The 14,879-nt window shown below is 46.4% G+C and overlaps 1 protein-coding gene across 1 annotated transcript in view; it reads left to right on the forward strand.

The window, feature by feature from the left end:
• The first annotated feature begins 268 nt into the window (after positions 1-268).
• LOC138526949 (interferon-induced very large GTPase 1-like) overlaps positions 269-14,879 on the forward strand; it is a 129,139-nt gene continuing 114,528 nt past the window's right edge. Inside the window, exon 1 of the mRNA XM_069637850.1 lies at positions 269-349. The gene's annotated coding sequence lies outside the window, so the exon portion shown is untranslated. The remainder of the gene's footprint in view (positions 350-14,879) is intronic.

Here is a 14,879-nt window from a genome sequence, read left to right on the forward strand (position 1 = left end):
CTGGAATGTGTAGTCTTGCCTAATTTAAATTAGACATAACCTCTGATACCTATATCCTTGTGGCATGGCACCACCTGTTGTATTTGTCCGTGAATATTCAGTTACTTCCTGATATAACTGTATGGTTTTCTTCACCATGTTTCATACCGATCATAGCATAGCTGGACGCCCCCTGCTGGCTGAGCGTGAAAGCGCTACTTTTCGAGGAAATCACATGAGCGCTCACCTCAGTCAGAATAAAAGTGAAAGGGAAAGCAGTGTTCGAGCAGAATTATACAAACTGTTCAATGCACTGCACAATAGAAAGAGTAGAGAGATGGAACATGACGGTGCCGGTGCTAACTGAAAGGTAGGTTTCATCCTTAATTTCGACACTCGCTTGCATTGCCGAAGCTTCTCTGTCTGCGTGATAGGAAACTTGACAAAAAATTCATGCTTGCTCCGCGCGTTCGCTTTGAAGTTTGGTAATTCACGTTCCTATACATATAGGATTTTCTGGGACATGGTATAAAATGTGTGTCCCCCTTATTTGCAAATATAGTGACATCAGTGATATCACAGAAAATTAAAAAATAAACGATTCATTTTTGAAGTCAGAGGGCCGGGGGCTCCGTCCCAGGACGTGTGGCAGCAGGACCGAAACACTGGCTTAGCGGGGGCCCCGCAGCCAGCCGTGATGTAGGGGGCCCTGCTGCCACATGTCCTGGGACGGAGCCCCCGGCCCTCGGACTTAAAAAATAAATCGTTTCTTTTTTAAGTTACTCTTAAAGCAAAGTGACATCAAAAAGAAACTATTTATTTTTTAAATCATAGCCCCCCCCTCCACTCCATGTTTGCATGTCATGGAGTTGGGGGGGAGCCACAGACTTCAAAAAGAAATGTTCCTGTGCACTGTTGGTGACTTGCATGTATTGGATTTTTGGATTGCTCTTACCCTACAAAACAAGCTTTTTAGCCAGTTTGTCTCAGAAAGTGTGCTGCATAATTCATTAAAACACATATTCATCACTTTCTCCTAGTGCAGTGTGCAGCATGCCCCTGCAGCAGCATGATCCTGTGTATTGCGCAGGCGTGTGTGGCGCAACCCATGATTTGTTGCCGAGGTGGCAGGGCCCCCTCAGCTTGGCTCGCAGGGGGCTCCCACATTTTGTGCTGCGCCACTGGACCCAAAGCCTTAAAAAAGTGGGCAGAGGGCACAGTTGAACCCAACACAGGGCAAAAGTGTCATGTTGCCCCTGTGGAGATTCTGCAAATTATTTGCATGGAGTGACCAAAACAACAGAAAAAAAAGGCACGCATTGAGTGCCATGCTCCCCTAAATTACTGGTGTGGCAGGATGTATGTCTTCTCTCCAGCTGGGTTTAGCCTTGGTGACATGTTGGCATGCATCTTGCAAAATTATCAAGTGCTGCACACTTCAAAATGACAATAAGAACCTCAACAATGTACTACCCGTGCCCTAATTGGAGTGGATGAGCAGGCCAAAAATGTTTGGTGGGGGTCAGCAGGGAATCCAACAGCAGAATGCTGCAAAGGCACCGCAGCAGGTTAGGTGACTTTTGTTGAGATGTTATATGTTTACAACTTCCTATAAATGCTATGGCTTTTTTCCTATTGCTGCTTCAAAATGTGGTGTTTCGACCTGGGGACAGATATGGCGCCCTCGCTTCACTCAGGGTGGGAACCTCTCCCCTGTAGCAAAAATCAAAAGCTGGCACCCATGAATATACGCAGAGTAAGTAAACATATCTTAAAGTGAAATATGCAAATTAAAATTCAAATGGACCTTTTTGTAGCATAGAAAAACTAGACCGTTTCCCGTGTTTACAAAGAACAGTGTAACGGGATCCTAATAGTCCCTGACACCGGAGAATCAGGACAGGCTGTCCCAAGGACTCTGCTTATTGCTTGGCTGGGCATTAAAGGGGCACAGGTTTTTGCAGTGCTCCTGATTCTGTCTTTCTAACAAGGCAATCAGCATACTTTGGTTGTCTTCAATAGTTAGGAATCGGAATGGGAAGATAGAATGTTAGGGTAGAACAAGTTACTTCTTACCTTGTAACGTTCTTTCGACGGGATGTTCCTCCGACGTATTCCTCATCTTAGATATATCCTTCCAGCTCTGCTGGCCTCGGAAAATTTTTTCTCTAGAGGGCGCTGCGCGTTGACGTCCCTCGAGTCGATGTCCCTCGACAGCCGCCGTATCGACGCTCGACGTCATCCTGCCTATAAAGGCCGCGCGCAGCGTCCGTTGCTCAGTTCCGTTTTGTAGCCCACAGTATTACTGTCTGGACTAGACTAATCACCCTGAAGGAGCGTAAGCTGCAACAACAAGGGAAGTAGAACTGCGGGGATGGATGGGAGGGTCGATGAGGAATACGTCGGAGGAACATCCCGTCGAAAGAACGTTACAAGGTAAGAAGTAACTTGTTCTTCGAAGGGATTGTGTCCTCCGACGTATTCCTCATCTTAGATAGGCTCCCATAGCAGTATTCTATATTCGGAGGAGGGAGTACTGACTTCACGCCGTCTTCTATTGATGAATAGAATGCAGTACAGCCCTTCCAAACCTAGTCTCTTGACTGGAGGAGGAATCCAGATTGTAAAAACGTGTAAAGGTATGGACAGACGACCATGTAGCGGCCGCACATATGTCTTTAACCGGCACGCCTCTTTTGAGGGCCGATGAAGCTGCAATACTTCTGGTCGAATGAGCCCTAAGGTTTTGAGGGGGCTCTTTCCCTGCCAGTTTATAACATTCCAGAATGGCTAGAATGATCCATCTGGAAATGGTCTGCTTAGTTATTGGTAACCCCAGCTTGTGACCTGCGTAACCTACAAACAGCTGGTCTGTCTGTCTTATCCTGGCTAGTCTACTAATGTAAAAACTTAAAACCCTCCTAGGGTCTAGTCTGTGTAACCTCTCTTCCTCTTTCCCCGGGTGAGGAGGAGGATAGAAAGATGGTAGGGTAATCTTCTGAGTGATATGGAATTCAGAAACCACCTTTGGGAGGAAATTAGGCTTCACTTGCAGGACAACTTTGTCTTTGTGAAAGATTGTATGAGGGGGTTTACAAGAAAGAGCTTGTAATTCGCTCACCCTTCTAGCAGATGTAAGTGCTATTAATAAAACAGTTTTAAGGGTAAGGAATCTTAACGAACAAGAATGGAGAGGTTCGAAAGGTGTACCCATCAGGAAAGTTAGTACTAAGTTTAAATCCCATAGGGGAACTTGGAATGGTCTTGGGGGATAAACATTGGTTAACCCCTTTAGAAACTGTATTACCAAGGGTAATTTGAAATAGGATGGTTCTTCCGCAGTACACTTAAAGATAGATAGCGCTGCGAGATAGCCCTTAATGGTGCCAACTTGAAGGCCTGAATTTGCCAAATATAGTAGGAAGGACAAAACCATTGGTGTACCACATGAAAATGGGTCGATATTCTGTTCTCTACACCAGCTGCAAAATCTGTTCCAACGGCAGCGGTATAAAGACTTTGTTGCTGGCCTCCTTGCCGAAAGCAACACCTCCATAACATCATCAGGGAGGTCCCAATCATTGTATCTCAGCCGTTCAGAAGTCAAGCATGAAGGTTCAGGGTTTTGATGTCTGGATGGAGAACCTGACCTCCCTTCTGTGAGAGTAGGTTCTCTCTGAGAGGAAGTCGAATTGGAGGGCAGATGGACAAGTCTAGAAGGTCCGGGTACCACGTTCTCCTGGCCCAATCCGGAGCAATTAGGATCATGGTTCTCCGGAATCTTCTCAACCTCCTGATCATTTGAGGAATGACAGGGACCGGTGGGAACGCGTACAGAAGCGGAAACTCCCAGTCCACTATGAACGCGTCTCCCAGAGCTCCTCTCGGAGGAAATTCCCTTGAGCAGAACAGGTCGCATTTCCTGTTTAGGCTGGTGGCGAACAGATCTACCTGAGGGGTTCCCCAAATGGCGAAGATCTCTTGAAGGACTCCCTGAGCTAGCTCCCACTCGTGGGAGACTGTGTTCTGCCTGCTCAGAGCGTCCACTGTCAAGTTCTCCTCTCCGGCTAGGTGAACTGCCGATAGAGAGATTCCTTCTTGGATTGCCCAAAACCGGAACTGCATCGCCTCTCTGCACAGGGGTAGTGATCCTACGCCTCCTCTTTTGTTGAGGTAATGCATGGCCACCGTGTTGTCCGTCATTATCAGGACGTTCTTCCCTTGTACAGCTGGCAGGAAAGCCTTCAACGCAAGTCTGATGGCTCTCAGCTCTAACAGGTTGATGTGTAGTCTGGACTCCGATGGAGACCAACGACCGCTGATGGTCAAGTCGTTGGCGTGGGCTCCCCACCCCGTGAGTGAGGCATCCGTGACTACTATTATCTCCGGCCAGGGTTGCCAAAACTGTTCTCCTTTCGGAATGTTCTCCTGACAGGCCCACCACTGAAGGTCTCGAGCCACCCTGCCGGGAACCTGAAGAAGATCTGTCATTCTCCCTGAGAATTGTGACCACTGAGTCCTCAGTGCCCACTGGAGGGATCTCATTCTCAGGCGAGCCTCTGGCACAAGGAAAATGCAGGATGCCATGAGGCCTAGCAACCTCAAAAAGTCGAAGGCTGGGAGACGTTGGGCATGCTGGAACTTGGTAACCATCTGTAGAATATCTTGAGCCCTCACCTCTGGTGGCGAGGCTTTTCCCAGGGAAGTATCCAGGATCGCTCCTATGAACTGGAGTCTCAGCGATGGTATCAATTGTGACTTCTTTAAATTGAGGGAGAAGCCCAGTCTGTGAAGGAAATGGCACACATGATTTAGCTGGATCTGAGCTTGCTCCGGAGAAACAGCCCTGATCAGCCAATCGTCCAGGTAGGGGTAGACGTGAATCCCTTCCCTCCTTAGACTTGCAGCCACTACCGACATTAACTTGGTGAAGACCCTCGGGGCGGAGGTCAGCCCAAATGGCAGTACTCGAAATTGATAGTGAGAGTTGCCAATTGCGAACCTCAGGTATTTCCTGTGTTTGAGATGGATAGGCACATGTAAATAAGCGTCCTGAAGGTCCAGAGATACCAACCAGTCCTGAAACTGAAGGGCCTGGAGGATCTGAGAAAGAGTGACCATCTTGAATTTGTCTTTTCTGAGGAATTTGTTCAATTCTCGCAAGTCCAAGATGGGTCTCAGTCCTCCGTCTTTCTTCGGAATGAGAAAGTAAGGGGAGTACCAGCCTTTGTCCCTCTCCGCTGCAGGTACTGGTTCTATGGCACCTTTCTCTAGCAGTTCCAAAATTTCCTGCAAGAGGAGCGGATCTGGAGCTTTCTGAGAGCTGATCCCCGGTGGATGACTCTGAGGTATACGTAGGAAATGCAGGCAGTAACCTTGGGCGACTGTTTCCAATGCCCAAGCATCTGACGTGATAGCCTGCCATACCGTCAGATGTTGAGTCAACCTGCCTCCTACAGGTGTCCTGTGAGGGGAGTCCTCAGACTGGTTTTGGGGCGGCTGATGCAGATGCCGATGGTAAAGAGGCACCTGCTGTTGCTGCGGCTTTAGAATATCTACCCCGTCCACCTTGGGTAGTTCTTCTTTGACCCCTTTGAGCCGGTCATCCTCTACCTCTTCCAAATGCGGAGTAGAAGCGAAAGGACTTGCCCCTCGCAGAGGTTCCTGTGGGACGAAAAGGAGTCTGACGGATTGCAGCTCCTAGGGATTTTGCTGCAGCTTTTGAAGTTTGCAGTTTCTCTAAACTGTCATCCGCCTTTTTCCCGAACAAAGAAGAGCCATCGAATGGCATGTTCAAGAGCCTGGCTTGCACATCTGGGGCAAAACCCGACTTTCTCAACCAAGCGAATCTCCTGGCTGATGTACTTGCCGCCATTGCTCTGCTGATACTGTCAGCCGAATCAATGCCCGTCTGGAGGGATTCGCACATAGGGTCTTTACCGTCCTGTATAATATTCAGGAACGCATCCCTTTCTTCTCCCTCCGGGATGCAGTAAGCCGCTGTAAAAGCACACTCCCAAAGTGTATGGCTGAACCTAGCAAGGGTGCAAGTAGCATTAACAGACTTTAACGCCATGCTACATGCTGAAAAGACTTTCTTTGCCATAGCATCATATTTTCTATCGTCCCTGTCCTGTGGGACTGTAGGATAAGCCGTCTTGACATCGGTAGAGGATGCTGCTTGTACCACCAGACTTTCTGGGGATGGATGTTTAGACAAAAACTCTGGGTCTGTGGAAGATACCCTGTACTTTGCAGACAGTTTTTTATTTACTGCTGGTATTACATCTGGGGTTTCCCAGTTTGTCATGATCTTTCTCTGAAGAGCTTTATGAAAGGGCACCACAGGATCCTCTTGTGGGCCTTTGTCAAGAATATCCGTGAGGTCATCTTGCTGGAAAGATTGTGAAGGTGCAGACCACCCCATGAACTCTGTAATCCTGGCCATTAAGGCTCTGTAGGGGGTTTCAGCATGCTCCCCCGGGTCTGGTTTAGCAAAATCCACCTCAGGGGAAGTGTCTAACCCACTTGCCTCATGTAAAGAATCATGAAGATCCTTTAATCTGCGCTCTTCAGAGGAAAATTCCTCTCTAATTGGGGTTACAGGTCCCTGTAACTCAAAAGTGTCTTGTTCAGACAAATCACCCTCTTCTAAAATTGAGGATATAGTTCTCAATTGTTCTGAACTCATAAAGGGAGTAAATCCCATTTCCAAGGCAGAGGGTGCCGAACTTGTCATTATTGGCCTCGAAAACGTCAATTTCGTCGACGCCGACGTCGAAGGCTTTGAGCGTGGCGTCGAAAACAGAGGTGGAGGCCTCGAGGACCTCGACAGAATTTGAATTCTACTCGACAATATCGACACCATCGACGTCGAGGGCCTAGGGATAGTCACTGGATGTGTGGTCACCGTGACTTTTCTTGGCGTCGACGCCGGTGTCGAGGCCGGCGTCGAGTCGACAGACCCGTGTGTCGAAGGTCCCCTCGACAACGGCGCCGAAGACATCGACCTCGACGGGACCTTCGTCGACGGCGTCGACGGAACCTTCTCGGAAGGTTTGGAGGTCATAGTCCTGCTCGAGGGTTCGAAACGCGCTCGAGAGGTTTCTTTCGCCGGGTACTGCGTCTCGCGGCGTTTTTGACCTTCGGGTCTTTCGACCAGAGCATCGCTCTCGGCAGTCTTCGAGGGGGTCGAGGCCGCTTTCTCGAAGACGCTCATCATATTCTTTCGGAATTCCTCCCATTCAGCCCAGGAACTATGTTTCGTGGGGCAAGGGATTCTTTTTGGCGAAACAGAAGAAGAGGAAGACGGAGAAGGGGATCTTCGACGCCTCCTCTTCGAGTGCTTCGATCTCGAGGAGTGATGAGACCCACTCCGAGACCTGGAGCGCAAATGGTGACGAGGAGACGAATGTCTCGACTTCGTCGACGAAGAAGAAGCTTTAAAAGTCTTACCTTTCTCCAGCTTCCCCCTACGCTCCTTCAGGGCCTTAGCTGTCATGGACATACAGTCCTCGCATTCCGAACAATGGTGTTCAGCTCCCAAGTACCACAGACAATTTCTGTGAGGATCGGTCAACGACATCTTTTTCCCACAATCTCGAAATTTTTTGAAGCCGGATCGAGGAGTTGTCGGTTCCGACGAGGAAGCCATCGAGTATGGATCGAATAACTCGAGGTAAATAGGAATAATCTGACTAAGAACTGAGCAACGGTATTCCGAGGCACTGAGTAAGCGTGGAAAAACGGAACTGAGCAACGGACGCTGCGCGCGGCCTTTATAGGCAGGATGGCGTCGAGCGTCGATACGGCGGCTGTCGAGGGACATCGACTCGAGGGACGTCGACGCGCAGCGCCCTCTAGAGAAAAATTTTTCCGAGGCCAGCAGAGCTGGAAGGATATATCTAAGATGAGGAATACGTCGGAGGACACAATCCCTTCGAAGTGTTGGGATTACTTACCAGTCCTTGAACCTAGTCCTGCTCTTCCTTGCCACAGTCGTGCCACACCCTCCTTTCAATCCTTTTGTACTTGTTCGCCCCACCTCCTTGGGTATTGGAAAAGGACTGCCTGTGTAGTAGCGACCATTTTGTACCCTCCCTAGGTTTGGGGGTGGGATGTGGGGCGGGGGTGAGAGGGGAGGTACAAAGAAAATGTGCATTAAGAGGCGTTTGTGAAAAAGATGTGGGGAGAGCAGATGAGATTCGTTAGTAAGGACTGTGACGAAGAAGAGCAGGACACGTTTTTAATGAAGATTACATGTAATTATTGAGAGTATCTTGTCACCCTACCTGTAGGATAGAGTGAAGAAGATTTAAAGTTGAAAACTCACTTTCCTTTCTTGCCAGTTCTGGAGAAGGCAATCCTGGGTCAGAGCTCCCACTGGCCCACTCCGCCACATCTGGTTGGCGTGGCTAGAGCACTTAAGACAACTTATGCCAGCTGTAGGTAGCTCATCCAGTCGTGCCTTTCCTTTGCCTTCTGAGACTAGAGGACCTGCATTTAAATTGACAACATCAGTTCCAGATGGCGTTAAGTGGAACTGGATGGATAACATGCATGACTTTGGACAACTAGAGAAATCTAGGATAGTTTCTTCAGAAGCTGAGTGCTGCAGCAGCAACATCACCGGGCAAGTGACTCCAGCTAATGACAGGGCGCTCCTCAGAGTAACATTTTGTATATCATTCTATTCCAGAAACAAATGAAAAGATGGCTTTTTCCTGAAATTGTGGTGTTTCTTTTTTCTTTTCATGGCTTAAATCATAAATTATGATTTATTTTTAATTAAAAATGTTTACCAGCCAATGTATCAACAACACACCTACAATCCTGCATCTAATGTTAATTTATCTTCTGGAAATCTTATTTACTTGATACTTTTTTGGTGTTACAACCTTAAAGCTCATGGATGTGTACTCTGTACTAGTGCACCTTCTTTATTGTCATTCAAACTTGTACTAACTCACACACAGGTGGACAAACAAGTCACTGTTTCTCGAAAATCAGGCCTTGTCATAAACCTAATAGGACACCATCTGGAGGCCTGGTCGATACTTTTACAAATTATTATCAGGTGTGCTATCCCAGTTATTCCCATTGAATCAAACTAAGACTCCAGTGCCCAAAACGTAGAACTTGACACATTGTGTCCAGTGCACATGGGGTTATCGGGTCACAGTAATTATGTACGTCCTGTAATCACATAGGTTGGTGGGCCAGTCTGGATATATTTTCGTACTGTGGTGGAATGGCATGTATGTTTAATAGGCATCGCTCTTGATGCCCAGTTTGTAATTATATTGTAAGACTGGCATATGTTGGCCGGCCAGTCTGGATATATTTTCTTATTGTGGCATGGCATGATTTAATAGCATCAAGAGTAAAGCAAACATGATGAGTATAATTTTGTAATTAGACTGGCCTACTTTGCTGTAACCACCTGAATATATTTTTGGATGTAGAATTTCATTTTTTACTGGCATCACGTGTAAAGCCGATATGATGAGTGTTCTTATGTGGCAAAACTGGACTTTATTGGTGCAGCCAGTCTTGACATTTTTTCCTATTGTGGCATAGCCTTTTTACTATCAAATCCAGCAGGAGTATATTCTTACATGGGGATACTGGCATACATTGATAGAACCAGCATGGACATGTTTTCTTGTAGCATAAGTACTGTAATTGTGCTCAAAGTAAACAAGAGTATCTTCTGATAAAAAAGCGATGGCTGCGGACTCAAAGTGGGAAAAAACCACAGAACAGGTTATCATGCCATGTTCTTTCTAGAGAGGGGCGCCAGCTACCTTTTTTGTATGTTCTGATATGGGAATGCCTGCCAGCATGAAAAGGTTTTTTGCATACTGGCATACACATATTGTGGGGAAAAGGCATCATGAAAACGCTCCTGTGCACTGTTGGTATCATGCATCTATTGGATGTTTCCATGAGTTACCCAACAAAAGCATTTGCAAACTGTGTGACTTGTTCCCAAATTTTTCCCAAAAAAGTGTGCTATTGTGCTCAATTTTAACTCATTATTTAAAAATGTTCTTGCATGGGAATGAACCCTCCTTGGATGGTTTGGGCTCCCTTGCTCTGCTAACACATATTTGAGGGAACCATTTATACCCTGTATCGGGGGTCGCCTCGTAGAACTCACTGAAAAGTTGTCAAAAAGGAGTGTATGCCGCTGCACGAAGTAACACAATTTTATTCAGGGCCCCAGACCCTACTGGGACAGCAAATTCAAAAATATCGCAGAACAGAACTGCACGAACAGGCGCTTTCAAAGAAACGCCCCTAAACTAAGAACCTTTCATAGTAAACAAAATACTTAGCATTTGCGATTGTACGACATTAACAAATCTCCCCACACAAGTTTGATTGGATCTTGCACTTTGAACCTGTAGAGGGAAACATAAATTGCAGGCAATGATTGGGTTCGCGGACCTTCCCGCACTGCCCTCATTTATGACCTGTGATGTCACAATCCACCCTAATCCCCACAGCACAAAGTCATTGTTAGGGAGAATTCTCAAAAATGTGCTAATTCCCTCTGTCGAACGGGAAATTATATTGTGCCTCCTATACTGTATGAATATATGAATATTGGCCTACGCCAAACTGCTTGTAAGCCACTTGCGAGGAAATCCGCATTGCAAGGTCTTGACCTTAGACCAGTTTAAGCCGCCATTTTAGGTCTATCCGGCATTTTAGATTCTCTCTCTAAAGTCACCCTGTGTTCTAAGATGGTGGACAATGTCATTCTGAATGCAACATGGCCGTCTTGACCTCTGTGTATAAACTAATGTATAACTTGCCTGCAGGCTACATGTTGGGGTCATGAACTGAGACTTTGTCCTTCGCTGACCTGTGTGTAGAGGATTACTTGCACCAACAAAGCTAATCCATGAGCATATGTTAAACACAATGTATTCAAATACTGAAATGTGAACACTTGCTTGACTACATTGTATAAAACTGTTTGAGAAGGCTTAACATGAAATCCTAAGATATACTGTTGCCGTTAAGGCTTGTTAGTGAATACATTAAAGGTAAACCCTAAATGTACAGATGGACGAACTGGGCACGAACCCTAGATCCGTAATGTATTAACTAATATTAACTGGGAAATGGGTTGAACATTGTGATTTCGAGGGTATAAAGAGTGTGACTATTCTAATGTACAGTCGCACTCACTGAGCACACCGAACCGAGCTGGAGTTCGCTGTGTTGTACTGAGGGCCGATAGCTATCTGTTGCTTTGTCCTTTGAAACTGTTCAGTATAAAATAAAGATCTTCTGTATGTTCCTTTGTAACCTGCGTTTGGTGTATTTCCTTTTGGGGTACTCAGCCTTGATTTCTTCTTTTTGTTTTCACACCTCTAATGACCCTTTTTTTCCCACTCTCTAATGTATTTTGATATGTGTTTTTAGCTTTGTGTTTCCTTTGGTTATGGAGTCTAACCAACTTCATTGGCATCCTCTTTTTCATTTGTGTCACACAGCACCCTCAGTGCGGTGACACAGGGAAGCCTTTCAGGCTTTCCCAAGGTTTAACTACCTTATCTGGGATAAACTACTGTGTTCTAGAACAGTGGAGTGAAATTGACTTCACTTAGTCCTGTACATTTCTAGACCCAGCACAACCTATCTTCCTGTAGAGTGCTGGAAGGGTTACCTAGTATCCCCTGTGTCTAGATACTCATGTAACAGTCAAATGTTACCCTTTCCTCTCAGAATGGCTGGTGGCGGTGGTTTTACAACGAACTACCATGAATGTTCCCGACTGCAAACTATTCGTAGCTCCAGTAACTTTAAATGGCGGGAGCCATGTTTTTCAAGATGGCGCCCAGCCATCGTTGCTAAAATGGTCCGGTCTTCTTTTTTCGTCATGTCTTTGTGGAAAGGTCCTTCTAGAGTTTTTCTCTGCGCACCAAACCAGGTTTGGTCTTTGTTCATTCGCCTTTGGTGGGCTTCAGGAGTGAAACCCACCTCTTGCTACAGAGTGTATGGGGTAGGCAGGAAGTGTGGGAGGTGCCCGAAACTCCCTGTGCTTAGTCTCCTAGGAGACCCAAATGTACTCTGTAATGATTGGCTGGCTGACTGTCAGGCAAGGACAGCCACCCTGCTGGGTGAGTGGCAGCTAGGCTGGAATGAATTGGAGAGAACTGAATAAAAGGCGAGTCTCTTGGCTAGGTAGGCAGAGTTGACCACTGGACGACGGAACTGAAGAAGAGCTTGAAGAGGACGGCTGCTGCAACTCCTGAACCGTCGGTTTGCTCGGTGAAGCCCTGTTGCAGGTCCAAATCATCAAGTTTGCATCGACAGAGAAGCCCTGCAAAGGACGACTTCTCCCTTTGAGTTGGTAGGACCAATCAACTCCCAAGTAAGCCACCTGGACACCCATCTCGGAGCTGGTTGCATTTCCTCAGAGTGCTGTAGGAAACCGTAGAGCCAGGGAGAGGGACACCAGATTGTGTGCGTTATTTGTAAGCTGACTGAAAGCATTTGGAAGATCCTCCGGACTCCCACGAGGTCAGACCGACCGAGCCTGACCCCCCTCAGCTGAGTATGGGATCTCAGAAGCAAGGACAGTCCACCTTGATAGCCAGGACCAGCGTTGTTACCAGTGCGGTAGCTGAAACGCGAAACAGCCACTGAAATTGAAGTTTGCCATGTGCAAGCTTTTGACCGTCCCAGTGCAGTGCAGGAGTCCCCGACGTCCTCCTTCTTGTCCCCACGACTGAGGCCCAGGAACAGCGAGATCTGCAGGAACTGCCAGGAACAGAAGTCATCAGCTGCATCTTTTTCTTCATTTTAAGGTACTGTAAAACAAGACTGAGAGAACTTACCTCTCATGGCGAAAGTGCTTGAAACTTTTGCAACTGGCAGGCCTAATCAGCTTGTGACCCAACATATGATTCTTCTTTTTACAAACTACTTCCAAGAACTTGTGCAGAGACTTTTCCGTTTAATTACCAGAACCGCTTTAACCTATCCAAGACTTTAGCCCATTGACTTTGGCCTAGCTGATTGAATTGAATTGACTCTTCAGGTGAACTCAAAGTATTTGCACTGTCTAAGAATAATTGTAGTCTTTTATGTTCTGAAAACCTTTGCCTTTTACTCCTCTTGAAAAGTATTGAAGTATATTTGTGTGTTATTATATGATTGCCTCCTTCTAATTATTTTTTTATAACTGACTGATGAATAAATTAATAAGTAGTTATCCAAGAAACCTAGAGTATAAGAGTAGTACAGACTTATACCAAAGGTTGGTTTGCTTACACCTCTAGTCATAGTTGTGTGTAGTGTTCTCAAAGGGTACTGCATACAAACTTTGCCTAACAGTCATGTCTTTGAAACATTTGAGGCGACCAGCAGAACTTTAATAATCTACCCTGGTCACCTCATCCTGATTCGTATGATAACAGCTTTCAACCATGTCACAATCAGAGCCTTGAACTACGGTCATATTGCTGCACAAAATGTTGCATATTGGGGACACTCTAAGCCCTTTTCCAGCGTAAACGTCTGGGTGATTTGCAACTGCTGTGGTTCTTGCCGGCTCCAGTAGAAAATCGCATTTCACAAATGATTTTGAATGATGAAGTGTATTCATTCTTTGCTGCTGAAACCTGGGAGCTCTAATCTGTTGACCTCGAAAAATGACAACCGTTGTGTACCTCTCTTAACGCTGGTCTGGGATCTCACATTCTGCAATAATTTACCAGCTACAATGGCCTTTGTCACAAACAAAATTCTTGCACATGTTTAAAGCAGAAGCAAGCGTTTTAGGGTAAATCTTCCCTTATTTTTTAAATACTGTACCAGCTTCAAACGCTTACCTGAATCCCAGTGCTCTGGGGGAACTCTGTCTCCGGAACTTCTCATCCATCTGCAAGAGGGAAAAGACACTCCAAGTTAGCGTGGAAACATCTAGAGGTGCTGCATACCGCGCTTACCCACCGCATTTGTTCTTCATAACCGGCATCCACGCTGAAAACGTTGCAGCACCTAAAAGACACAGAAAAATAACTCAGTTCAATACAAATACGAAAGGGGTGCATCACGCATCGCACTCTCACTCACCTTCAGCGCTACTCATCTCAGCAGCACGCCACGATCCCCGGAAGCCAGCCATCATCTAAGGAAGGAAAGGAACGAAGTTAGAGAACTGTTCAAAAGACTCATTATACTTACCTGTCGGACTCTTGCCAGTGACGTAACTAGGCAGCAACGAGCCTGCATCAATCAACGCACCCCTGCGCTGAAAGTGGGACGGAGAGCACACTATCCAAGAAAACAAGGTGAGCTGTGGATTAAAGGGAAGGGTTGGACCCCGGGGAAGAAGGGGTTCAAGCACACAGAGACAATAGTTAAACTCTACCAATCCTGTGTTTCAGGCATAGTCTCCAGTCGAATAGCCTCCAGGGAAGGGTTTGAGATCGTAAGAGGTCAGAACAGTGACGTCCCCGTGGATACCAGGTGAGCGTTACAGATAGCTTCTCCCTTAAATGTGATCTCCTCACCCAAATTCCCCAGGAAGTTCAGGTGGAATGAGGAGTGCACTAAGGATTTAAGCAAGCCCTTTGTCAAGCTCCAGTCTTAAGAGCTCCTGACTACAGTCAATCCTTTATTGTACAGACAGATGCTTCCAATACAGGTATAGGTGTAGTTCTGAGTCAGCTGGATGAGAAAGGCAGGGAACATCCCATCTGCTTCATCAGTAGGAAGCCGAAGAAACCTGAAACAAGGTGGGCAACCATAGAAGGTGAATTTTTTGCCATTGTGTGGTTTTTGAAAAAGTTTAGATCATACTTGTATGGATCTACTTTTGTGATTCAAACAGACCACCAACCCTTAGGATGGTTAATGCAGATGAAGGGAGAAAA

The sequence above is a fragment of the Ambystoma mexicanum genome, chromosome 14, assembly GCF_040938575.1.
Source record: "Ambystoma mexicanum isolate Mex_15411 chromosome 14, UKY_AmexF1_1, whole genome shotgun sequence".
Classification (NCBI taxonomy): Eukaryota; Metazoa; Chordata; class Amphibia; order Caudata; family Ambystomatidae; genus Ambystoma; species Ambystoma mexicanum.